Genomic DNA, 27,697 nt, shown 5'->3' with positions numbered 1-27,697 from the left:
CGGCATCAGCGTCTCCTGACTGTGTAATCTTAAAGTTATTCAACCTTGCCACGCTTCAGCTTCACCCTCCGCAGCATGGAGATAATAGTGGTTCCCTGCTCAGCGGTTGCAGGAACTAAATGAGATTATATCGATCAAGGGCTCAGAACAGTGCCTGGACACAGTGTTGTAGTCCTCTCAATATCCTACGGAAGGAGGTAAAAGTGTTGACTAATTCCCTGCTTTGATGGATGAAGAAGTAGAAGCCAACAGTTCCATGACGTGCCTCTGATCACACAGTATTTGTTCTGAGCTTTTGAGGCCTGCTTTAGGTCCCTAGCGAGGGTCCCTCCTCCCTCCGGTCCTCTGAGCATTTCATCACGTTCAGTGGTTTTGAAGCACAGAAAGCCTTGAGGACCCCACCTGGAGATATAGAACAAAGCCAGGACCAGACTGTGCCCCCACAGAAATGCTCAACTCTGAACCCTAGAGCTTGGGTCTGTGATAGCTGCCAGACACAGCGTCAGTGAGGAGCCAGCCAAACGAGGGCAGGAACAGCATAAGCCCACTGCCCCGCCACGTCCAGGCCCCAGCCACCCCAGCAGGAAAGCTCGCTGATGTGCTGATTCCACCAAGCCCAGCAGCCACGTGGCGACAGCAGATGTGAAGACGTAGTTAGCTCTCCTCCAGAAGTGAACACCAGGGAGGTATCTGGGCGATGGATTGTATTATAACTCCAGATCTTTAGGGAATGGAAATTAAATTTGACCCAACTTTGACATTAGACACCACAGAGGCACACATTTACAAAACCACTTTCATTTCAATATTACACACTAACATCAAAGGGGAAAAGGCAGCGCCCACAGCTGAGTGCACACGCTGGCGCCGCCCAGTTGTAAAGAGGGGTAGAGAGCACACACCCTTCCCCTGTGGCTGTAGCTAGCACACCGTCTCAAAGTGGACCTCCCTACCGCTAAGTTCCAGGGACGCGCTAGAGCCCTGCAGTCTTTCCCGAGACATGCGCAAATGCCAAAAAAGGAAAGGGGGACTAACAAAAAGACAAACAGTGCTCGCAATAATCGACTGTTCTGGAGCCCGTTTCATTAGGTGTTTCATTAATCATACAAAACAGGAAAATAAAGGGAAAGGCACACAGGAGGGAAGGAGAGAAAAGGAGTTAAAAAGAAACTATGTATGCTCCTCACATTCTTTTAAAAAAATTGGAAGAAATGGGTTGAGTGATTGATTCCCTTCGGGCGGTGAGGTTGTGGGTGTTCAGTTTTGTTCTTTCCCTAGGTATCCTCCATATTTATAAGAACGTATTTTACCGTGGAAATTGAGGAAAGCACGTTTTTAAATCAGTACCCAGGGGGCACCGGTTGTAAGGTGTGCACTGCAGAGCCCACATCTTTAGCACCATCGCACGGGGAGCCGTGCGGTCACTAGGTGTGTTTCTGCCCTGCTGAGAGAGTGCCTGGTCATTAGCTCGATAGGTCTGAACTTTAGAGCCCAAGGACCTGGCCATCGCAAGTTGGAGGGGGGATATAAACACATGTGTGAACATCTTCTTGCCTAAAAAGATGTGGTCAAACCACATTCCAGTGCCTCTGGAATGTGTTCAGAATGAGCCAAGTATCAGATTCCTCCTCTTACTCAGCTGGCCAGGTGCCCAGGGAGCAGCATCAGACCTGAGGTGAGTATACTCAGCCCTCAACTTATAGTATGCAAGTCCAAGGGCGAGCCAAAAAAACAGGGTCTTGCAGAGATGCCGGATCACAAGTCAGAAGATCATCCAAGTGAGTTGGCATAGACAGAGCAGAAAAAGCTGGACACTGAGCTGGAAGACAGGCCCAGGGACCTGAGGCCCCCAGGGATCCAGGTGTGAGTGGGAGCAAGTTCCCCGTGGGGATTTGCCACCGCAGTGTGGCCAGGATGGGGCGTTTTGTAAACCCCTGTGAGCTTGTTGGAGTGAGGATTTATTCAAATGTGAACAAGAGCTGTTACTGAGAGTGGCTGAAAAGCGTTCCAAGTTCCTGGGCTGAAAGACATTCTCTGTGTTTCCACAGCCCTGTTACTGCCCATCTAAGCCGATGATAGAGAAATTAAAAGGGATTTGTATCCCCAGGGAATACGTGCATTGCTGATACCACATTACTCTGATGACTTTTTAAAAATGTATACTATCCCCTTGATACAAGATGCTTGACAGGCTCTCAGTAAAAATACTGAGCTTTTACCACCTTTGCTAAGGAAGCAATAAACATTACCTGAAAGGGAGGAAATGAAAGATTGTTGCCAAATGTTGAAGGCCTTGGCAGGTATCAGTAATATGATTTTTATAAGAATGAGATTCTCGTAATTGTGGGTAATGGATTTACAGATTTCCCAGATGGCTTAGTGAATAACAGCTTGGAAACAGAACATAAATTATAAGCAGGAACATAAACACCAAACCAAATTTTGAAAATAAGCATAATAGAAATTCGAAGAACATTAACAAATAGTAATTGCTTGTAACCTTTAATGTCACCTTGGCTAGAGAGGTTATTTGGTGTGGATGCCCCACAGAAGAACTGAAAGGCTCTTCTCAGCATAGTCCGGTCCAGCAGATACAAATGCAGTGCTGCCTTCCCGGGGCCACACACCCTTCCCGGAGCTGGGAGTCCAGAAGCAAACAAAAGGACCAAGTGCCTGGCCGCGTGGAGCTGACATTTTAGCAGGGAAAGACTCGTTAACAGGAATACGTCAGCACAATATATGTCATGGTAGTGGGGTCCACGCAGTGGAGAAATCTAAGGCTGAAAAGGAGAATAGATGTGGTGAAGGATGGTGCTTCTGCTTGGAAAGAGGGGAAGTGCAGCCAGTGGCCCTCACTGCAGAACAGACGTGGTTCCCGGAGTGGGGGCAGGAAGCTCTAGCCCGTCACTTCACACTTCACGGGTAGCCATTCGCTCCCCACGGAGAGAAGCAGTCAGGCTGAGCGAGCTCTGTCGCAGACAAGCTCACACAGCTCTGGCCTGTGGATGTATGACACCCGGGAAATTAAGAAACAGCTTAGATTTCAAACTTAGGAAGTAATTCATCAAGTAGCGCCCTTTTGTGTCCATAAAACGAAAGCACAGATCGCCCACGGGAGGCGTCTGCTCTGGGGCGAATGCTCCCAGAAGTGAGCACACGGGCGCCTTCCACTGGGCAGTGAGAAGCCCGTGGGAGGGAAAAGAACGGGGACCCCTGGTTTACATCTCGAGGATATTAGAGATTTGTACAACTGCCTGTCCAACATTTGTCCTTAGAATTCATCACCAGCTAGGCCCTGTCACTTTTTAAAGCCCATTTTATAGATTAGGAAATTGGGAAATAAAGATTAGGTCACTTACTCAAGTTCAAATTTGTACAGTTGTAGTTCAAGGACTTGAACCCAGATCCCTCTGATACCGCAATCTATAGTCTTTACCCTGTTCCTGGGCACATTTTCATGAGTGCCTCATCCTTTACCCTATAATCTTCCCCAGATACAGAAACATTCAACAAAATTCAGAATGTGGATGTTGTACGGGACGAATTACCTGGTTTCCTCAGCAAACAAACTGCAAAAAAAAGAGAGTGAGTGAGGAAGAACCTGTGAATTAAAAGTGACTTAAGAGACCCTGGCCAGGTGGCTCAGCTGGTCGGAGCGTCAGCCTGTACACCAGAAGTTTGCGGGTTGGATTCCCAGTCAGGGCACATACCTTGGTTACGGGTTCAGTCCCCAGTAGGGGTGTGTATGGGAGGCAACCAATTGATGTTTCTCTCTCTCCCTCTCTCCCCCCTTCCTCTCTCTCTCAAGTCAATAAACATATCCTGGAGTGAGGATTTCTTAAAAAGTGACTTAATGCCCTAATCAGTGTGGCTCAGTTGGTTGGACATTGTCCCACATGGTGGAAGGTCAATGGTTCGATTCCCAGTCAGGGCACATCCCTGGGTTGCAGGTTTGGTCCCCAGTCAGGATGCGTGCAAGAGGCAACCGATCAATGTTTCTCTCACATCGATGTTTCTCTCCCTCTCTTTCTCCCTCCCTTCGCCTCTCTCTAAAAATAAATAAATATTTTTTAAAAAGTGACTTGAGAGACAACTGATTTCAACATTTGGACCTTACTTAGATTCTGATTCAAACAAACTACTTAAAAATCAATATACAAAAATACATTTAGAAATTTGAACACTAACAGAGTATTTGAAAATATTAAAGAATTATCTTTATTTTTTTAAGTGCGATAATATTGTGGCTGTGTTCTTTAGAGTCATTTTAGAGGTACGTACTTACACATTGCCGAGGAAATGATATGATGTGTGGGATTCACTTTATAATGATGCGCTGGAGGGTGTGTAAATAAACAGGATTGGCTGTGTTCATCACCATTGTAGCAGGATCCTGGGGCTTGTTCTAGAGTTCTCTGATTTTTATATCTCCCATAATAAAAAATTAAACCAAAGCAAACCAAACACACTCTCCATGCTGAGTAAGGAACTGGTTGCCCTGACCACCTGCCACTTTCTTAGGCGCCCTGCCTCCTCCATTAGACTGGAGGCCAGGACCGAGTCTAATGGCCGAAGCTCACATGCCAGTGCCTGTTGCTGCCTTGGCTTATAGAGCTGGCCTACACGGTGGACTTGCTGCCTATGACAGACTGTCCTCTGCCCGGTCTGCAGCTTTTTTGCAACCAGCCCCACAGACCATAACCAAGGAACCCGGGAGGCAGTGTGATGATATGAGAAGAAGGCGGGCTGGGATCAGAATACCCTTCATTGGAAGTTTGCCCCTACCTTTTAGTAGCTGCGTTGTCTTAAGCAAAGCCCTCTACGTGCTGAGCCTTGAGGAGTTGTGGTGGTCAAATAGAACAGCATAAACATAATGGAATATCACAAACCCTGGAGATCCTTCCCAAAAATTTGGGCTCCCAAATGCGCAAGTGAGCTGGGACCCAGCAGTGATTCCGAGGAAGAAATGGTGTCTATAGCAGGATAGAGGGAGTAACTGGCATTTTTCTAAGTCATCTCTATCTTCCCTACCAGACTGTGCCGCCTGGGAAAAGGAACCATTCCTTGTGCTTCTGTGTGTTCCCAGCAGAGGGAGGTGGGAAGAACGTGGCCCTGGGGTCAGAGTCCTGGGCTCCAATTCTGTGTCTATTGCTTATCCGTCATGGAACCTTTGGCAAATATTTTAGCCTCGTGATCTGTGAAGTAGCAGTAATAGTGCCCACTAAAGGGATTTAATGAAAGAACACATTCAACTCCTCAGCTCATAGTTGGGGCGCGGGAAGTGTTAGTTTCCCACCACCCTCAGGTGCTCTCTTAACGTTTGGTGAGCGAATGAGGTTAACTAGATGTTTCTCCAGAAAGCAGGTGCCTCAGAAGGAGGCTGATCAGATACAGTCCCACAGGTTCTCCGCTGCAGACAGACACCTGGGTGGACTCCACAAGCTGTGCACCTGAGTGTGGGACTGTTTGCCCAAAGGAAGGGCACTTCTGTGTCCTTATGCAAAGGTGCTGAATGGGCTATTGGTGCCCCTGCTCAGAAGACAAATGTCAGCCACCCAGAGAAAGAAATCTGTTTTGTGATGAGTGACTCAGACTGGTGCTGAGGGTAAAGAGGAAAAATAACTCCTGTGGAAATTGTGAGGTCACTGAACCTTCCTTGAAGCCCACCGCATTTTTGAGCCTTTAACATTCCTTACTGGCCGAGTCAGGTCCCGGTCTGGGTATTAGCACGGCGCTCAGGTTATGGCGAGGATGGAAGTGCGAAAACTGACAGTCATCCGAAAGGGCTGTCTGAGTAAGGTGGCCACCCGGGCCTGGCTGCCTGTTAGGACTGACTTCCCCAGGCTAGCCTCAGGTCACAGTCAGCTCCGCAGCCTAGCACCTAGCAACTCACTGATGCCAGGTGAATTATAACTGTGGTCCGAGCCCTCCTGGCAGAGGCCCTGCAGAAAGGCCCCAGGGCTATCGCTTCCCCTGAAGCGTTTAAAGAGGTGCTGCCTCCTCAGCGTGGTGTCAAGTTCAGTGTGGACAGGGTGAGCATTTATACCGTCTCTGTGCTGACAGTCATGTCACAAGTTCAAGGCCACAGGGACTCAGGGGCAGGGACCCCACCCTTCTGAAAGGAAAGAGGAGAGGCAAGCCCACTTCTGTGGATGTCTTGGGGTGGAGGTCACAATGATTCTGAAGTCTCTCGGGACAAGCAAAGGCAAGAGAACAGCAGCAAGGTTCAGTGAAGGAAGAAGGGAAGGCAGGAGGTAGGAGGTGGGCATAACAAGTGTAAGGAGTGGACTGTGTGTAAAGTGTTTCCAAGAGCTTCATTGCTTGTCCCGATACTATTTGTTGAAAAATCCCAGAGCAGGTTTGGAGGACTGGGTGAAAAAGATGAAGGGATTGAGAAGTACAAATCGGTAGTTACAAAGTAGTCATGGGGATATAAGTATAGCATAGGATATGTAGTCAATAGTACTGTAACAGCTATGTATGGTGTCAGATGGGAACTGGAAACATCAGCGGGAACACGTTGTAAAGTATATGGTTGTCTAACCACTATGCTGCACACCTGAAACTAAAACAAAATAATATTCAGTGTAAACTGTAATTGAAAAAAAAATTTTGTAAAAATGTAAAAGAAAAATCCCTCTTTTTCTTTTCTCCTCAATACCACCTTTATCATATTTTTTTTCTCACGGAGGTTTTCTGGTCAGTTCCGTGAATCAGTCTCTGATCTTGTGTCAGTGTCTCCAGGTGACAGATATCTAAGGAGCCACTAGTCCGAGGGGGACTCGCAGCTACCGTCAGAACTGAAGTCAGACGTGCACTCCCAAACAGGGAGCGCGTCCCCGTTTCTCGTCTTAGGTTCTAATACTGTGAGTCAGAGGCACTGGGCCAGGCTGCGGTGGGCACCTAACAGGACATTAATCATTTGTGTCTGAGTGTAAGGGCGTGCCACGACCTCCGTTAACCACAGGGAGATAATGGGATGTTGGGAAAACTCTAAGTCCGTCACCTGTAATTAGAATCTCTGGTAGAGATCAATGAAAGTCCCTATAACTTAATCAGCTTTCCCTTTCCCTGTAATTAACACAACCACTGAGCGCTCACTGACCTGGTCACTGTGTGGAGTCCCCAGCCTGGTTCAGCAGGTGTCTTCCTGGTTGTTTCTACCCAAGCAGCGTGAGAACAATGTTATCAGACACTTGCAGGCTGATAGCAAAGGTGGATTTTCCCTACTTCATGCCACCGGCTCTCATCCCCTGCTGCCAGATAGTCAGTCCGCCCTCAGGGAGCAGTAGATGGAGGAAGCCAGTATGTTTTTTACTTTCGGCGTTCAGGTTTGTAGCAGGGTAGATGTAATATAGAACTGAGCCCTGAACAACACCTCTTGAACCTTCTATGCCACAAATTCCCCAAATAATAGAGGGTGGGAGGAAGGCATAAAGGAGGAAGGTGATGAGAGGTAATCACTCACTCTTCCCTTTTTATCTCGGTGCGCTAAACCCACGCCTACCTGTGTTCTAACCCTACTCACATTGTGGCGTGTGTGTTTGTTTTATTTAATGAGCTGCCTGAGAGTGTCAGGACTGCTTTAGTCATTTTCATTACCTAGTATGATGACTAGAATGTAGGCGATAGTAAATAAGTGTTTGAGAAATTATTAAGTGAATGAATTTCAGACTGTTTGTGACAACACTAGTATTTTGTGAAAACTCCCGTTGCTGTGTTCACTTTAGCCACATTGGGGGAGCGGTGAGTGCAAGAGGAAAGGAAAGTGTCTGGCTAAAAGAAAAAATAAAAACAATAACACCCCCACAACGGCCAAACGCCTTGGAACATTTTCTACGTCCGTGTCACTAACATCAGAGAAGGAATCTGGGAAGTGAGGTTGGGGCTCTTTGCTGAGGAGGATGAATATTGTCCCGTAAGCAGGTGACACACTGCAATGGGAGCTCACTGATGCCTGGAGCCCGTGACAGCCTGCCTGTGACTGGCAGGGCTTTGCTGGGCCTTGCCTCTGCAGACAGGATCTCAAGGCCTTATAGAAAATCTCCGGTGAAAACAGGAGGGAAATCCGGGGAGTGGCAGGAACCCAACTCCAACTGCTGCTTCACCGTGCAGCCGCAACTCCGAGCCGCTGTGCTAGGCACATAGGAACGTCAGAGACTGTACCCTTCCCTTTGTTTGCTTAGGCTCATCTTTATGTATTGTCTTCTTTTAAGGCAAAGACGATGTTCCAATAATTCTTATCACAGCTCCCAAGCCCACAAAGAGAAGGCCCAGAGTCCTCTGTTCAGCCTTCACCCAAGGCTGCACTCCCAGGCGGCATCCATCCCAGAACCATCCTGGGAGAGAATGCTTAATTGCTAATTAAATATGCTTCCAGGGCGTGATCAGGATTCCCTGGGAGAAGGCTTACAGGACAGGGTGTGGGCACATCCTCCCCACAGAAGATGAACTTGACACTGGGAAGATGCCATTCAGGCTCTCTGTGGAACCAGTTTTCCATCTTCTCATCCTTCGCTTCTGGCAGGGTTGCTTTGGAAAAGAAACCATCACAGTAATGTGAGGAGGAAAAGGAGTGTTCAAAATGCCATAAGTACCTCTAGCTATTTATCTGCGCTGAAGTGTTCTGGGCACACACAGTTTCCTTCATGAAGACAACTTTTTAAAAACCAGTAAGTTGCCTTTAGATAAGAAGCTTCTCTTTGCCAGCCTCCATTCCCGTGTGGAGCCCTGCAGGGCAGTGGCCACCGTGTGTGAGGCTGTTGCTGAGCAGAGCAGCCTCGGCCAGGGCAGATTCATGGGGGAGGGCGAGGAGTGGGAAGAAACTAAAGTATCAGGAAAGGTGAAACAAGGGAAGCAATACCTGTGTGTGTTTGTGTCAGAGACAGAGACAGGGAGATGGAGAGAATATTTTATTTGGATTCTAGTTAGTTTTCTTGGAAAAATCCTTCTCCAGAATGACATAGGAGAAAATCTTGAAAAACAAAACCATCTGGTTTTATAGGGAAGTGTCTGATCAGATTGAGTGTGTCTTGTGTTTTTCTTTTTTCTTTTATTTTGCTGTTGCTGGAGGTGGAGTATTTGCTTTGTTTTGATGCTTTTGCTAAACTAAAATAGTGTGTCTTCCAACTGTATTCAACCTTTGCTAGAGAATGGAGCTTGCTTTGTCGCCTCACTAGGCTCTAACTCCTGCTTTCTCTGCTGACTAGATCGCACCTGGTTTTTTGTTTTGGTTTGTTTTGTGTTTTAAGTTTAAGGGTTTCATCATCAATCTGTTGTAAAACAGTTTCAGAAACTGTATATCTACCCGGCACAGACCATAACATACTTTTGGTTTTACTTCACAAAAGTGAAGCTTGAAACCCCCGTAACTAAGAAGACAGTTGCCGAACTCCTTTGCTTTACCATGGAATCGCTGTGGGCATGAGATTACTATGGCAGTAACAGTAACACAGATGTACTGGTTTTATACAACTTGAGGGCAAATAAGAAGTACATTAACAAGTACATTTGTCTTATTTTAAAAGCATATGAAGGTCAACTTAAAATGCAATACATAGATTAAAACAAATTAATAAAAGTGGAAAATTGGAAATCAGGACAAGAGATAATCCTCTCGTACCAATGGACTCAGGATAGGCAGATAACTTTCACTGATACAGACATGGAATAAATCACTTCAGGGAAAAAAATTCCCAAACGCCTTATGAAAAAGTATACAACTCTACTTCAAAATGTGCTATTCAGTCACTGCCAAAGATGTTTCATTTGAAATCTTGTTTCTGTATTAAAACCTAATTAGCCATCAAAAAAGGTTAGTGCCTATATAACCTTTCAAATTGAAACAAAAGCCACAAAAATTCAGCCACGAGGCCTACAGGATCATCTATTTCAAATGCTTACTTCCACGTGTAACTATAAGAATGTTAATTTGTCGTGTCAACAAACAAGACCTTAAGTAGATCATGGTGTTGGAGGATTTTAATGTAGCTGAAATCAGATACATCTAGTAAATAAAGGAAACCACGAAGAGAGTACAAAAAACACAGTCCCTAACTTCTGCCATAGAAGAAAGAAGAAAAGCAAAGGCGCTCAAGTTCAAGATCATGCTAAAGGAGGAGTACTCCCACATCTTCTAGGCACTGGCAGCCAAGACACAGATCAAGAAGGAGATCGCATTCTAAGCCAAGATGTAGGCAACAATCCAAAAGTTCTAGACTGAGAAGATATTCCAGAGAAAGGTAGGAGGTCAAGGAGCACATCAAAAACCAGAGACCAAAAGAAAGAAAACAAAGAAAAGAAACATTCTAAAACACCACCAAAAAGTTATATAGCACAGCGGGACAGTCCAGAAGTGCAAGCCGAGAGAGACGACGAAGAAGCCGGAATGGCACATGGTCTCCAAAAAGAAAGTCGCCTCCCTCACCGTCCCCTAGGAGGCACACAAAGGAGAAGAAAGATGAAGATAAAGAAAGAAGCAGAGATGAAAGTGAACAGTCTACCAGCAAGAAGTAGAAAAGGAAGGGAAATCAGAGAGTGATAAAGATATGAAAAGTTACACGGGATTACAATGAAGAGGAACGGGGTAAAGCAACAAGAAAGAGAGATAAGGGGAAAAGAAACCAGCAGAACCAGTTTCCCCTAAAACAAGACTGTTCTCTGGCAAAGGGAACTGGCGATCCACTGAGAGAATCCAGAGTGGGTGGGGGTGATCACCGTGAAGGGGACGTGGCTATGCGGGACTGAATAGTGCCTGTGGGGGAAGCCAGCTGTACACACGCATCAGTGCCGTCCTTTGTGTGATTTCTTAATGCTGTGTGTTCATCTCAAACCTTCGGTGTATACAACTCTGCATTATAAATGCTTATAAAGCTCCTGATACTGGTATTATTTACATCGGAAAGCTTTTAGAAAATGATACATGGGTCAACGATTCTTGACGTGGTGAAATATGATTGAGTAACCAAGCTGTTTTACTGTCCTGCTGCTTCAGAGCCAATGTGAAAAGCCGCATGCATTGCAGCAGGCATGGGGCGTTCGTGTCGTAGGACCTCCTTCATTAAGCTCGCTTATTTCTAGCATTTGATTCATTGTCATAATAGAGCCGTGTGGGGAAAGAATGCACTGATTGCATGTTAATTGTGGCGCCCGTTTTTATAACGTGTTCAAGTCTATTAAGACTAATGAATAATAACTTTATAACAAAACATATCAGGTTGAAAGAAGAAAAGGATCGCTAAAAGGTACGATACTTGGGATTCACTTCAAAATAAAACATTTGAGGTGGGAAGTAGATCAGATAAGGGAGATAAAAGGAGTCCCTATAAAATATCTGGGCTTTTTTTTTTTTTTTACATAATATCTGGAATTTACCTCAGACCAGTGGAGGAGAGGGGGGAGTTGGGTGGGAGCTCAGATGAGATAGGACTGCCGGGAACTGACCATTGCTGGTGCATGGAAGTTCACAATACTATTCTGCCTACTTTGTACGGGTTTGTACAGGCCTGTGATAAAAAGGCAACAGTTGTACACATGTCCCTTAGCCTTTAGATATGGAAGAAAACACAGTAGATCTCAAAGAAAGTGGGCTGCAGGCTACTAAGACGTTTTTCTAAAAGGAAAATATTGGCATTTGGTGTGATAGTTGCTCTATTTGGGGATACTCACTGTCATCAGATGTCTCATTGGTAATGAAAAAAATGCTGGACTGAAGAAACTCCTGATGATGAGTTTGGTCCAGACTTAATAGGTCTCTCCCATTGCTGATTATTTTATGGGGCAATTTACCACCCTAATGAAACATTCCTCTGATGGAACATTCTAATAGAGGCAGAGAAACTCGACCAATGGCTCCGTTTCCTAAAACCAACAGCAAAACATCCTGTGCAGAACTGCGGTGTAAATCGAAGAGCCAAAATATCGCCTTTCTTTGTCTGTCAGAACGCTCTGGAGACCCGAAGGCACATGGGATCTGCCCTTCGCTAGGGCAGCAGTCCCACTTATGGACTGCAAGCTACACATCCACGGGGTCCCCCCAGGACTCATATTGATGATCACTTCTTTCCCTCCTGCTTTCCCCAGAAGCATAGCCTCCTGCGTTCTATGATGCACATACTTCCCTTGTCACAAACCTAATTAACTCTCAAGAATCAGAGGAAACAATCTCATTAATATTTATCAGGGGAATTCTGGCGAAGGAGGATGGATAGTCTCAGGAACAAAGAGACCCGACCAGAAGTCAATTTGTGTCAAAAAAAATATGTGCTAAAACTTTGAATTCAATTTCTTGGCTGGGGCTCTGAATCGTGGTCTGCCTGGGTGAGCCAGGATCCGTAAACGGGGCTGAGACATCCCGTTTGCCGCTGGGTGGCCACTCGTGGTGTTGGGCAGGGCACTGCACGGCAGTGCAGGGTGGTTTCTCCACTGGCTCCTCTCATCACCCGGAGGTTTGGAGAGGCTGCAGGCTTAACCCAGGCTAGAGAGCCCCCGGGAGTAACTATGCTGAAGGGGGATACTGACTGCCTGGAAAAGCCACCGTATGACTCTTGCTGTCACCAGGACAGAAACTGACGGGAGAGATCTTCTTGGAACCCAGGCACCAAATGTGAGCTGACACGTTGTCCTTCCCACCGGCTCTAGGGCAGGGCTCAGGTGCTCACCAAAGAGGGAAAGCTCGAACAGTTGGAATGTGTGGCATGGATGGCCTGCCCTGAAGCGCCGAGACCAGAGCTCTCCGTCTCAAACTTAATTCCCTCTAGAGGAAGTGGATGAGATGGTGTTAGAACAAGATCCTTCTGGTGCCATGATCGTCAGCCTTATTGGGAAGTGCGTATAGCCTCAAGTTAAATTTAGAGCCAGGTTTTGGCATATTTCAAGACTTTCTAAAAGAAAAAAATACCCATATACCTTAAAGCGCTTCTGTTTTAGCCATTGATTAAGCTCTTAGATTGAGTCTTTCTCCTGTCCTTTAAGCTGATGAGTCATAACGCCTAGCATGTTCCTGTAACCAAGGAACCATTAGCGCAGTGAGTGACCATTAGTGTCGCTTTCCTAAGCCATTTCAGGCAGATAAATTGAGAGAGAAGAGAGTCTGCCTCCTGTAGTGCTCCAACTATCAGGCAGATCCCGAGTGTCATAGAATCATGCCGCCTTCTCAGTCCCTGACACTAAGCCATCAAGACCCACTCTGAGGCAAGGTTTGAATGACAGCATGTGCCATGATGGCAGGGCCCTGGGGAGCTCTGCGTGGGTGCAATACCTCTCCTTGCTGGGGGAGCTTCTCTTCTCAGGGAGCCTGTGACCTTTCTACCATGGCTCTGATTCTGTGACGAAAGTCCCACACCTGTGCTGTCCAGTATGGTAGCCAGTAGCCACTTGTGGCCATTAAGTTTTAAGTGTAATTAATTAAAAACTCAGCACACCAGTAATACTAGCTACATTTCAGGTGCAAAATAACCAGATGTGGCTAGTGGCTTGCACACCGGCAGCACAGACATAAAACGTTTTCCTTATTGCAGAGAGTTCTTGTGGATAGCACTCCTCTGTCCCATAGGTCAGCAAAGTGTGGCTTGTGGGAGGAATTCAGCCCAGCTTCCGTGACTGTAGATAAATCTATACTGGAAGACAGTCACGCCATTCTTTTATGTATTATCTGTGGCTACTTCCACATTATATGGGCAGGGTTGAATCATTTGCAACAGAGACTATCTGGACCACAAAGTGCAAAATATTTACTATCGGGACCTTACAGAAAATGTTTGCCAACCCTGCTCCATACCTTTCTTGCATAAAAATGTACATGGCTATATTTAAAATTTTACACGTAATTTTAGAAAATATGCAAACTCCCTTAGCTCCATCCATGAAAGCTCAGGGTACAAGCTTCTTGGCTAGTTCCATTTTTCTAGAATCCTCAAGCCCCAGTTCCATACTACTGAAATCTAGAAATGATAGATTTTTATGATTTCAAAAGATTAAAAACATCTTTAAAAAGTAATACCGCTGCAGAGTTCAGGGTTACGCTCCGTGCACTTTCATACAACATCCCTGATAGTGTTTGGGCTTCACTGGCAAGCCCACCACCATCTAAGAGTCAGGCCATTGCCTCTCTTCACATAAACCCCTCTCCTGCTTTTAACCTCTGCGAGTCTGGACTCACTGACTCTTTGTTAGACTCACTGTCCAAACCATCTGTTATCTCTGTTAGCTGTCAAAACCCTAAATAGTCCCCGTTTCTCCCGGTTCTTGATGTCTTCATCAATAAAACACCTGCACCTAGCTTTCTCCTTCCACTAGCTCTTCTGCTCGTGCTCAAACATGTGCGCATCTTGCTGCCGCCGTCACGCTTAGTGAGCTGCCACCTGAAGGTTCTGTAGCTCATCTTTGCAATTTTTGTTGAGATGCATATTGGCTAGAAGAGAATTTGCGCATACGAGTGCATGCACACACACGCACACACACAAACACACACCTACACTTACCTAGACGTTCTTGGGGTTTCATTTGAGTACCTGATTTCATTAGCCAAGGGGGCAATCTGTCATCTGAAGCCATGGGGTAGGGTGGGGGGCCCAGCAGGGGTAGAAGATGATAGTGCATCTGAAATGGCTCCCTTCCGGGGGGTTCTAACCTGCGGCCCCACGGGCTGCGTGTGGCCCAGGATGGTTATGAATGCCGCCGAACACAAAATCGTAAATTTACTTTAAACCTTTTTTTTTCTCATCAGCTTTCATTCGTGTTTTGTATTTAACATGTGGCCCGAGACAACTCTTCTTCCAGGGTGGCACAGAGAGGCCAACAGGTTGGACACCCCTGCTAACCCCAGAGTCCCTAACAGGAACACACTGGTGTTTCCAGATCCAAAAGCTCAAGTCTTGCTCTGCCACTTTTTGCACGAACAATTTACATCACCTTCCAGAAGGAATATAATCTAACAGTCTTTGTCCTTCTATTTAAGGGACTTTTATTAGACCCTCCTGTTGGTTTTTTTTTTTAAACAAATTTAGCAACAACAAGACATAAACATCTTCATTTATTCAATCTATCTTGTTGGGTTTTTTTTAAATTTATCAAGTACCCGCTATTTCCAGGAACACTTCTAGATATTGGAGCTATGCCAGGAGGGGGTGGGAATAAAGGTGTGGCCTTGGTAATACTTACGTTCCACCAGAGGGTACTGAAAATAAATTAGTAAAGAAAAGATAGACACGTAATGTGAACTGAGATAGTGTTCGTGTTACAGAAAATAATTAAGTAGGTCAGGGGATGAAGGGTCCCCTTCATACATGGGGGTCACAGAGGGCTCCTCAGAGGACACTGCAGCAGAGACCAACATGAAGTGCAGGAGGAGCCTTTAAGGCAGAGACAAGTTCAAAGACCCTGAGGCAAGAGCCTGCTTGTTGTATGGCTAGAGCAGAGAAAGGGAGGGGGAGGGGAAGAAAAGAAGTCAGAGGATGTCCATGGCCAGTGAGACTTGGACTTTTGCTCTAGTTGGGCTTGGACATCCTAGAGGGTTTTGAGCAGAGAAATAACAGGTTATCACATTTCATATTATCTTTCTTTGAATAACATCTTCCCCCGATATTTAAGCCTTTTAGGAAATATCATTGCCTCTCAGTCCGCCCAGACTCTGACTTAATTCTCCTTTTGTCCGGGTCAGCCAGGCACTGAGTTAGGTCTGAGGTCTTCAAGCCCCGATTCATTTCCCCTCTGCCGCCACCCTCCCCTCCTCGCAGTCCCCCTTTTACTCCAGCTGTTGCCACAGGAATCAGCCACACGGAGAAGCATGGGGAGAGCACCTGCCTCAGCCAGCCGCACATCTTTGTCACTCCGCCCCCGACTTCTCTGCCACTGTCACTGCCACATGGGGCGGCTGTGAGGACCACCCGGCCCTTCTGTTGCGCGCACACTCCTGACCTGTGAGCAGGTTAACATCCAAGAGGCAGGCACCCTTTCACTAATGAGGGACAGAGTTAGTGGACAGATCTCCCTCTGTCCCTTCAAAGGACAGTGAGGTACAGTCCACACAGCTTCTCCAAGGGTCCCCAGCAGGATGGATCCCCAGTTGCCCTTAGTGGTGATCAACTCAGTAACACAATCCTGGATGTTCTTTCTCTTTCACTTCTCACCCTTTTGGGTCCCCTTTGCCTGTTCCCTGAAATCACTCTGCACAAAACACTACCTACAGGGAAGCCATGTCCAGACTGCTTGTTGGGGAAATTGGGGTTAAAAACAGCCCTTCTCCTTTCACCTTTCCTACTCTGTTCCTGCCTCTTCATTAAAAAAAAAAGTTCAAATAATCTTAAATCAAAGAGACCTTTAGAGAAAAGTCATCTCAGCACCCTTTGGTTACAGATGAGGCAATGGAGGTCTGAAGAAATGAATATGCCTCTGCTATAATTTGTCTTTCTTGTGGAAAAGATAAGAGCAAGTGGAAAATCAAAACCATGTAAGGGACTGCAGACCTTGGCAGGCAGTTCCGAAGTCAAGAACAAGACTGTTTTTTAATAGAGAGAACTCATCTTCGCTGTGGCATAAAAGGAGTCAGTGCCTAGGAGCTGAAATGGAGACAGAACTGTACGAGTTTGTAGGAGATAGAAGTTTTGGGTCCATTGTACTGTTTCAGAGTTTAGTTTCTTTGTAAGTCAATCTGTGTATGTCCAGTGAGCACATACCCTAACAAGATTCCATGCTGCTGCTCTGGGAGAGTCAGAGGGCATTCTGAGATAGCCCCCAGCAGGCTGGGGATCAGGAGATTGAATTTCTAATTATACTTTGACCGTTAATTAACTCTGTGAACTTGAGCTGAAGTCATTTTCTCTCTCTGGGCTGTGACTCAGTTCCTTCTTTACAAAATGTCTTAATCATGGAACGGTGACTTATGAAGTGGCTTTGGAGCTCATCCTCATTTTGCAGGCCCAAAGCAAAGAAGTGAGTTTCCAAAAGTCATTGAGTTAGAATCAGATCTGGCAGTGGAACCCTGATCTTCCCCGGTCCTCGGTCTGCGGATGAGTTTTGAAGTTTTTCCCAACCCTGCGATCAGGTAACCCCATGATGAAACTGTAAGACAGTATTCCTGCCCGGAAGAGTTCTGCAGTCACACGGAGGAGACACTGACGCACACAAGTACTTACGATAAGACAAGTGAGATCCAGTAAGCAGAACAACAGTCTCTTCTTTGGCCCTTCTGAGAAGCGAGCTGTCAGGGAAATCAGTGAGATTTGAGCCCAGCTTTGGAAAACAACGGGTGGGTGGGAAAGATCATTATGGATGTGGGAAAGCAGCCAGGGCAAAGGCTGGGCCTGGGGTCAGCTGGGAGGACAGCCACTGGGACTGTCGAGCAGGAGTCACAGTCCTGGGAGAGAAGGGATTCCCGGCGTCTCTCCTTCCGGGGGCTGAAGCTGTACCCAGCGAGGGGCTCTGTCTTATCATTTCAGTCTGTAACAGAGGAAAATAGGATGTGGAGACTGCGGCCAAGTTCTTTTATGGTACTGAAATAGACTTAAATCTGCTCATTTCTGATTGGTCCTCAAGCAGTTTTATTTTTAAATGATATTTTAAGTACAACTGATACACAGTACCCCAGATACCAGGGCTAGTTATAAAATTCATCTTATGGCACACATAAACTAATTACTAAAATTCTTCAGCACACCAAAAAAATACATTTTTTGCCAATCTCACAAAAAAGGTATAATTTTGATTGATTAAAAAAAAAATAATAGTAATTACCTACACTTTTTGCTCCAAAGTGACTTTTTAGAAGATCAAGTGCCTATGCTTGTACATAAAGATTTCTGGTACCAAGAATTAACCAATCAGATGCAACCTTATTGTGCAACGTGGCCAATAAGATGAAACTCTATGATATGACCTATACATTTATGGTTTGACACAGGGCATTCACACTGGATGGGTACTGTTGGGTTGGCTGTTGTCATTTTTTAATTGACAGTCTAAGGGGAAAGAGGTAGTGCCCAAACTAGTCAGGTACTGCATGTTTTAAAAATTCCTGTGGCACACCAGTGTGCCTGCCACAGCACACCAGTTGAAAATCACTGAATTAATAAGAATAATGAAGAACAGTGGACTTTTTTTTGCAAAGAATCTTGTAATTCTTTGAAACACATTGTTTAAATAAGTACAGTTGTTTAGAAACAGAAGTAGATGTAGCTCACCCAGCTTGATAAGTTTCCTGTTTTAAGTGGGATTGGTGGAAAGGTTAGGGAGAGACTCAGAGTTTCACGTTTGGCATTGATAATTAAAGAAATGTGATTACGGCAAAACATAACATTATATACACTTTAAAATGAGTAAGCAAATAAGGAAATGCTAAAACAACAAACAAAATTGAAATCATAAAACAGGATGAGAGACCTAACAGCATTTATGTCAATAGACGCCAATAAGGCCCACTGTTAGATGACAAAGACCCATCCAAACAAAACATAGCGATGTGCTCTGTTCACCTAAAACATAGCGACATGAAAGAGTTACAAATACAAGGATAGAGAAAATTGGACAAAAATAAAGCAGAAATGTATTTTTAAATCACAAGAGCAAATAAAAGAAGCAAAATAACATAGTGACAATATAAATACTGGTTAGAATAAACACAAGGGAAAAATATTTGGGCTAAAGAGGATTATTTTATAAAAGGTGTGATCTACAATGAATGTGTAATGTACTATGACACAGCATAGAAATAGAGAGCAAAAGCCACTAGAAGACAAAAGCTGAAAAGAAACACAACTGTAGAAAAATTAGCATACCATGTTTAGTCTTCGGTGAATCATGGGGTCAAAACTAAATAGGTTTTAAATATGCTTAATAGGGTTAATTTGATAACTTATGTATGAAACTTTGTACCCTACAGATGATATAATCTTCTTTTCAAATATCCATGGATCATTATAAAAAATTATTCTATACTAGACCAAAAATTTTAAAACCTCCATAAATTCAATAAAGTGAATTTTTGGTGCGACAAAAGCTAGTGTTAGAAATAACATATAAAAATGTAAACCAACATGTAATGGCTATTAAAACAAAATCGTAAAGTGTTGGGTATTAGAGAAAATGAAAGTGTGGATACAGTTTGCATAGAAAATACACAGCAGTGCAGAACTACATGTCAGCTTGTGGCTGAAAGGCGATTAAAAGATATTATTTTATAGAAATGATCTAGGCATATGTAAAGGTTGCAGGAAGGTAGATTTGTAATAAAGTCTGAATGCAAAAGCAAAACAAAAACAAAAACAAAAACACCTTAAAGCCCAATCCAGACAACAAGTCCATAGCCTTGAAAGTTTTCATCATTTAGTGAGAGAGAATGGAGATAAATTACCTATGAACTCAGCTTAAAAAAAATCAACAGAGCAAAATACACTTAAAGCAGGAAGAAGAAAATAAAAAATAAAAGGAAAGAGAGTGTAGAGGAAAATAAAAGGGGAGTATAATTGGAAATTCAAAAAACAATCCCATATGAATATATTTGGGGGTTGAGTATTGAAAATAACAAAATAAGTGTGCCTTTGACAAGTCTATTACAAAGGAGAAAGTAAAGAAAATAGGCATGAGAAAAGTACCTAATAGATGAGGAAATTTTTAAATAAGGGTGTACTTTGTGTTTGGTGTGAAAATCCAACAAACTTCACAATTTTTCAGAAAACGAAAAATAACTGAAATTACATACAAAACCAGATAGAACTATAAGCCTGGAAAGTATTTTTAAGCTGTCAGATTTTTAAATTGTCAAAGAATTTTCTACAAAAAAAGGGGGGTTACTGTTTCACAAATAGGCTAAAAAAAAAAGAGTTTACTGAACAAATATTTCATATGCTATATGAGGTGGCCCTGATCACAGAAAAACACTTTAAGCATCTCGATTTGTATCATTAGCTTATTACGATTAGCTTATGTCACTCAGTTACCAAAACCTAACCTGATGCCTTAAACCACATACATCCCAACTTACAGACCGGTCCTCACCATAAATGGAGATATAACAATCTGGAACAAAGTTTCACCGGATTGTATGAGGGTGGTTCAAAGAATGTGCAGATGGATGCTGTTAGCATCTATCAATATAAACCATAGGATCTAAGGAGAGTAGTTGGATGAGCATTTCAATAGATTACAGAAAAAATATTTGAGAGTATTTAATATCTACTCCTTAAAAAAACTCTCAAATAGATGTAGAAGGATATTTCCTTAACCTAACACCAATAGCTGGTACTGTGTATTGTCATGTTCATCGAAACCAGAATCAAAACAAGGATGCCTGCCACAGTCACTGTTACATAGATAACCTCATTCTGGATGTCCACATCAATGGAGTAAAAAGTAAATTAGAAGAGTAACAAACTTATGAAAGAGTAATACAAAATTATGTGTGGGAAGATCATTGTTTTCCTGAAAAATCTTAAGCTATTAGAACAAAGAAGAGGCATTAGTAAAGGATACAGTTACGAAGTCAACACACACGAAAGTAATAGGCTAATGATTGCGTGTCTGTGAGGCTCAAGACCAGACAAAACTCTGATGACAGAAATCAGAGCAGTGGTTGCTCTGAGAGGGAGTATTGCTTGGAAAGAATCGGAGAGCATCTGAGGGTACGGAGATGTCTGGTATCTTGGTTGGAGTACCGGTTAATGGATGTGCACTGCGCAGTTCAGGTATGTGAATTGCATTGTATGTAAACTGGAATCATACAGAATATGGCCTTTTAGACTGGCTTCTTTCACTTAGCAATATGCTTCTATGGCCCTTCCATGTCTTTTGTGGCTTGAAAACTCCTTTATTTTAATCATTGAGTATAATATTCTAGTATGGATGTACCATAGCTTCTGTATTCATTCACCTACTTGTATACATCTTGGTTACTTCCAGCTTGGGACAATTAGGAATAAAGCTGCCTTAAACATTCATGTGCACATTTTTATGTGGACATACATTTTCAACTCATTTGGATAAATACCTGGGAGCACAATTGTGAAATCTTATGTTAATAGCATGTTTAACTTTTTGAGAAACCACCAAATTGTCTTTCAAAGTGACTGTACCATTTCGCATTCCCTCCATCAATGAATGAAAGTTACTGTTTCTTCACATCCTCGTCAGCATTTGGTATTGTCAGTTTTTTGGACTTCAGCCATTCTGAAAGGTGTGTGGTGGTATTCATTGTTGCTCTAATTTGCGTTTGCCTATGACATATGATGAACATCTTTTCATATGCTTATTTTCCATCTGTATATCTTCATTGATTAGGTGTCTGTTCAGATGTTTTGCCCATTTTTTAATTGGGTTGTATTATTATTATTATTATTATTATTATTATTATTATTATTGAGTTTTGAGAGTTATTTGTACATGTTAGATACAAGTCCTGTATAAGAAATCCGCACCTTTGGAAAACAGATAAAAACCTCTCAAGACAAAGGACCCAGTTCTCGCTCCTTTTCTCTCTTGAGCGCGTCCACACCTTTCCCTACCTCCTTATTCCCCAGAGCACGCTCTCTCTTTGGAGGACACCTGTGCCTTTTCTCATGTCCTTCCCCCGTGCGCATGCTCTCTGCCTTTCTTCCTCCTAAGCTCCAAGAGCCCTTCTTTTGCCTCTGTAACTTGTTTCCTGAGCAGCCCAGCTGGCTCACTTTTCCCATGGCTCACCGCTTCCACCTCTGTAACTTTCTAAATGAAATTTTGTTTGTATTTGGGAAAAAAAATGCATATGTAAATATTTTCTCCAAGTCTGTAGCTTTCTGTTCTCTTAACAATATCCTTCTCCATGTAGAGCTTCAGTGAGGTCCAATTTATTTTTTTTCTTTCATGGATTATGTTTTTTGCATTTTGTCTAAAAACTCATTATATCATAAAGTACAATATAGGAAATGGAGTAGTGCCCTGGCTGGTGTGGTTCAGTGGATTGAGCGCTGGCCTGTGAACAAAGGGTCGCCAGTTTGATTCCCAGTCAGGGTACATGCCAGGGTGCTGGGTGCACTTGAGAGGCAACCACACATTGATATTTCTCTCCTCTTTCTCTCTCCCTTCCCCTCTCTAAAAATAAATAAATAAAATCTTTTTTTAAAAAAAGGAAATGGAGTAGCCAAAGAACTTATATGCATGGCCCATGGACATAAACAATGGTGGGGGGGTTTGCCTGAGGGAGTAGGGGGCACAGGGTGGAGGGGCCAAAGGGGGGAAAATCAAGACAACTATAATAGCAAAATCAATAAAATATCATTTAAAAAGAAAAAATAAAAATAATAATTCATAATAAAACTCAAGTTTACCTAGATTTTCTCCTATGGCAACTTTTAGTAATTTTATAGTTTTGTGTTTTACATTTAGGTCTATGACCCATTTTGAGTTAATATTTCTGAAAGACGTAAGATCTGGGCCTAGATTCATTTTTGGCATATGGATATCCAGTTGGTGCAGCACCGTTTGTTGAGGAAAAATACAACCCTTTGTCCACTGAATTGCCTTTGTTCTTTGGTCAAAGATCGATTGACTATATTTGTGTGGCTCAATTTCTGGAACCCATTCTGTCCCAGGGACCAGTTTTTCTGTCCTTTCTCTAATACTACCCTGTCTCGATTGCTGTAACTTTAAGTCTTTAAGTCAGGCAATGGCAGTCTTTTGACTTCTTCAGTATTGTGTTGGCTGTTGTCTTTTGTCTTTGCATATGAACTTGAGAGTCGGTTTGTCAATGTCTACAAAACGATTTTCATTTCTCTGGGATTTTCACTGAGATTGTGTTAAATCTATAGATGGAATTGGGAAGAACTGAAATCATTACAATCTTGAGTCCTTTTATCAATGAATGTGGACTATCTCTCCATTTATTTCGATCTTCTTGGAATTCTTTCATCAAAGTTTTGTAGTTTTCCTTATGTGTAGATTATGTACATATTTTGTTAGACTTATTCCTAAGTATTTCTTTGGAGAGGGGATGCTAGAAATGGTGTTGTATTTTTAATTCCAAATTCCAATTGTTTATTGCTGGTATATAGGAAAAGCAATTGACTTTTATACTGTGTTAACCTTGCTTATTAGTTCTAGGACTTTTTGTTGTTGTGATTTTTTGTGGAAGTTTTTTGTTTGTTTCTTTTGTAGATTCTTTGGGATTTTCTTGATAATCATGTTATCTACAAACAGACAGTTTTCTTTCTTCCCAATCTGTATACCTTTTGCATCTTTTCTTGCCTTATTGCATTAGCTAGGCCTTCCAGTACGATGTTGCATAGCAGCAATGAGAGGGAACATCCTTGCCTGGTTCCCAATCTATATGTAAACTATACCTCAATAAAATAAGTTGAAAAAAACTAATACCTGTCTTGCACACCAGCAATGAATGTCTAGAACATGCAATGTAAGACAAACCATTTCCTACTGACAACACACACACGCAAAAGCTGGATTTAACCAAATGGCCAATACAGAAACAAGCAAAACTACAAAACTTCACTAAGGGGCATAAAAGAAGGCTTGAATGAATGGAGACATCAAGTTCTATCTCAAGGGAAGAATTCGTATTGCACAAATTTCCCCCAATTAAGGCTAGTTTATAGCCTTAATGAAATCCAAATCAAAATTCTAGTAACAGATTTTTTTTTATTACTCAATAGAAAATAGTCCCAAGTTCATCTGGAAGTATAGACAGGCAAGAGTAGTAAAGACATTTTTGAAAAATAAGAGTAATGAAAAGGGATTTTCTCTGCAAGAACCAAAACATATCATTAAAATATATGAATTAAAATACTGTATTGCAAGTACCCAAAGCAGACAAATTAGAGAAACAGTCTAGATAGCCTGGAAACAGTCTCTAGTATATTTAAGAATGTAAAAGATAGTAGAGGTAGCAGCCCCAAAACTGGGGAGAGGATAATTCCGTAAATGGTATTGAGAGAATTAATTATTTGGAAAAAATAAGTTAAAGCTTCACCCCACACCTTCTATGAAAGTGAACTGCAAATGAATTCAACTGGTTTTCTGTCAGGTTCCCGGGAGAAGAGGCCCAAGGAGTGTGTGCGTGCACTGCAGGAGTTCAGTGCTGGGCAGTGAGGGTTCAGGCCCAACAGAGAGGAGGTCAGGCTGCCATGCAGTTAACCCGGAGGGCTCAGCCCACTCCGGGGGGAGCAGTGGGGCTGGGATGGGCCTTCAGAGTTGTCCCAAACTGAGACAAGGGCCTTTGTACCCTGATACGATCTAGGTGTTGGATGTGGGGTTCACCCTGGAGGGGCGTCATCTTGGGTGAGGCAGCTCCCTTTGGCTAAGGGAGATTCTGGGAGAGGGATTCAGCTGTGAGCCATCAGCAGCCAGCACGCCCAGCTGAGGGAGAACAGCCTCAGTCTTGAGGAGGGGATCTGAGTGGCTGACGACGACATCCCCCGCATAGCTAAATGCAAAAGACAACATTATGGAAACAAATCGAGGGAAGTGTTGATAAATACAACAATGGGATTGAGAAGGACTTTCTTTTCGTGTGATATTTTCCAAATCACATTAAAAGAGTTGTCAAACAGCTGTTGGGACCACTAGTTTTGCTGAGGTGGGGATTAGAAGCGGGGAAAGCCCTAGCAAAGGCCACCAGCATCACTGTGGTTTAAGTGTGACCTCCCTCCCTTGCCCGCCAGGCTGGACATCTGAAGGACTGGCTTTTCCTCCTAGTGCTGCTTTTCGCTAAGCCCTGAAAAACAGACCACGTCAGTCAGCCTTGTTCATGGCCTCAGCTATTTGCTCCTGTGAGACCCTCAGGATGACTTCATATTTGTGTCTGGTGGGGCGGAGCTGATTTTCAGTCACCCAGGGGACCCTGCTTATTTCAAACTCAGCATGTTTATAAGATACCGTGGTCTTCAAGGAATATCCTTCCATTGGCCCCTACCTCTCCTTGCAATTGTACATCCCTGGGTGTCCTCACCCCACCTTTGTGTGCCTGTTTAGAAGGGCCAGCTGAACTTCCAGCATGGCGGGCTTTTCCTAGACATGCCCTGTGCCCCGTGTTCTCCCTTCTTACTGGGTTCTGAGCCCTTGGGGAAGGCTAGTCGGTACTCAGAGACTGTGGTGCTCTAGGAAGGAAGAAGACACCTTCAGGGTTAATAATAATTATGATAACAGCAGCCACAGTGACTTCACCAGACACTGTGAGAAGCACTTTTATAGATCATCTCAGCAAATCTTCGCAAGTCTTCATTTTACAGATGAAGGAACTGATCAGGTTGCCCAAGGTCACACTGCTGAAAGCGCTCTCCTGAGCCACTTCGATGTGAATTAGGATCTGACTCCAAAGATCTCACTCCTCCTACCGCCTCCAGTTCTTCTGAGGCTCATTCAGTGAGATAAGATACGGAGACCCCAGGTGGAAGACTTAGTGTGCAGCTATTATTATGTCAGTAGCTCAGTGACTCTCACTCTTGGCTTCACATTAGATTCATCTGGGGAGTTTTTAAAAAATCCCATTGGTTCCAGTAAGAATCCAAAGTTGAGAACTATTTATTAGATGCCTTCAAAAATACCCTAAAATACAAAGTTGGTGCCATCTTAAAAGCTAATGTTACCGCCTTCCTCAGCATTGAGATTGCATCATTGGATAATCCTGTGTCTACTTAGAGCATTTCATTTACTACTTTACTTCCATATTAACATAAATGGTAACTAAACAAAAACACAGAGGCTAGAAGCTTCAGTTGGCTTTTAGGTGCTACCGTGCATCCTCACGTCTGTGGGGAGTCAGAGTCCGAACAGAATTAGAAACCGAGGTCCAGGTTTTAGCTCTGCCACTCACCCCGTGTGTGGTCTTGATCTTGAAATGTCTCCTTACACTGAAGGAAGCTGGAGACAAAGATACTGTTCAAGGGATACAAGGGTATCGATCATGCTGCCTTCACCCACCCACCCCAACCCTCGTGAAGCTGAAGGTACAGAGAGCAATCTCATGCTTATTTGGGCTTAAGAGTTAGGAAAGCCTGTTCTTTGTAAGCATTTCTTAAATGGAAGTCTGTACATTTTTAGTCTTCTTTCAAAATGAAGGTGTAAGATCCAAGCGACCAGAGCAGTGACATAACAAGAGTCTGGCGTGACCTCGGATATCAGAAAGGTCCCCTCCTTCGGGCACTGGAAGCCGGGGAGACCCATGCCGAGGATTGCTGGGTCTGTCTCTGGCCTGTGCAGTCTTCTCATCTCTGACTCCGCCAATTCGGGGCTTACTCTAATGTGAAGTGGGCGTGTGGGGTCTGTCCCAACTCTGTCGCCCTCATGCTTCTAGGGTGACAGAGGAGTACTAGCTGTGACATTTGAATTGGGAAGAAGGTAGTACATTGAGAAGAAATAATCACTTCTTACACATTGGGAGGCAGCTTAAGAGCCAGCCAGGAATCTCGTTGTCTTCTCTAGTTTCTATTTCAGGCTCTCCCTTTCAGAAAAGAATAGGGCTGTGTCTTGCCTTCTATCCAATTTAATCACACAGCCCATTTCCCAAACTTGCCTTCACAAGCAGCAGGCAGGCACACGAGTTCTCCCAGATTTTGTTTCTCGGCATTCTGGAGAAGCACGGATTTGCTTGTGTCCTTTAAGGTTGGTCAGCAACGAGACCACAGGAGGCAGGGTGAGCGGTGTGGGATTTCACTGGTGGCTCTTGCTTCTCCCTGTTGGTTGGTCCCCACCCTCTGTTTCAGCTCATCTTCGTCTTCTCATTCCTCTGTAAAGTATTGATCTCAGTTTTTGTGCTACAAGGCTCCTGTCGGTGCCCATCCTGCTGTAAACCACCTTGAAGCCTTTTCGAAAGCATGTAACACAGACATCAGAAACAAATTACAACAGGTGCACCCCCCGTGTCTGCGGTGGGAGCATGGCATACACCACGTCAGGGGTGTGCCGGGGAAGCTCTGAGCGGGGGATGCATCTGGAGATTCAGGCTCATTGAAGCCACCCAAGAAGTCTGCTCAGGCATCTCACAGACGCCTGCCATGCTTAGAGGCGCACAGAAGGATGAGCTGGCATCCAGAACATCACTGCACTCGGCCCTGTCTCCAGGGGACCCTTGCCAGGAAGCCTGTTTACTACAATGAGTTGTACGGAACAGAAATGTTAAGGGTTTGATACTGGATTCTAGCAGCACATTTGTGAAGCAGTGGAGGATGGAAAGAACAGGGGCTTGGGGTAGACAGACAGGAGAGCCAAAAGCTCCGTGACCAGGAGAGGTGGCCACAGTATGGCACAGTGCTTTTCCTGCCACAGCCACATGCACCCGCGCCTCACTAGATCCCTGCCACCCGCGCCCTGCCAAGCAGAACCTGGCAAGCCCAACTCAGAGACCTGTTCAGGGAGCCAAGCAGCCTCCTTAACTGTAGCAGTAGTTTGTCCAATCCTACTTTAAATGTCATATAACCATTTTTACACAGATATAAGTTTCTAATTTTGCTTTTTCCTTTACACATTCCTTTGGCATATGTGCTAAAGCACATGTTAAAAAAACTAACTATAGCTCAATTCTGATTTTCTTACTTTAACATGACCAGCACATTACATTCTCATGCATAATTTATTTTGTAAACCATAAGATCCTTGTTGAGCTCACGGCAGAAAGGGCAGGTGTGAGGATACAGTTCTGTGGGTCATACCAAGTTAGGACCCGCAAGAATTCCCTTGTTAGACTCATTCCCATCCAGTGCACAGATACTCAGCTGAAAGCGTCTAA

At 43.9% G+C, this 27,697-nt stretch overlaps 1 protein-coding gene and 1 pseudogene across 8 annotated transcripts in view; both read left to right on the top strand.

Annotated features, from left to right (window-relative positions):
- The window catches only part of TMEM108 (transmembrane protein 108), a 295,171-nt gene that overhangs the window by 231,377 nt on the left and 36,097 nt on the right, over window positions 1-27,697 (top strand). The gene's annotated exons all lie outside the window — the stretch shown is intronic.
- On the top strand, window positions 5,752-10,746 carry LOC112309681 (serine/arginine-rich splicing factor 11 pseudogene; annotated as a pseudogene).

Source organism: Desmodus rotundus, chromosome 8, assembly GCF_022682495.2.
Source record: "Desmodus rotundus isolate HL8 chromosome 8, HLdesRot8A.1, whole genome shotgun sequence".
NCBI classification, from domain to species: Eukaryota; Metazoa; Chordata; class Mammalia; order Chiroptera; family Phyllostomidae; genus Desmodus; species Desmodus rotundus.
This window is presented reverse-complemented; position numbering and strand designations above follow the sequence as displayed.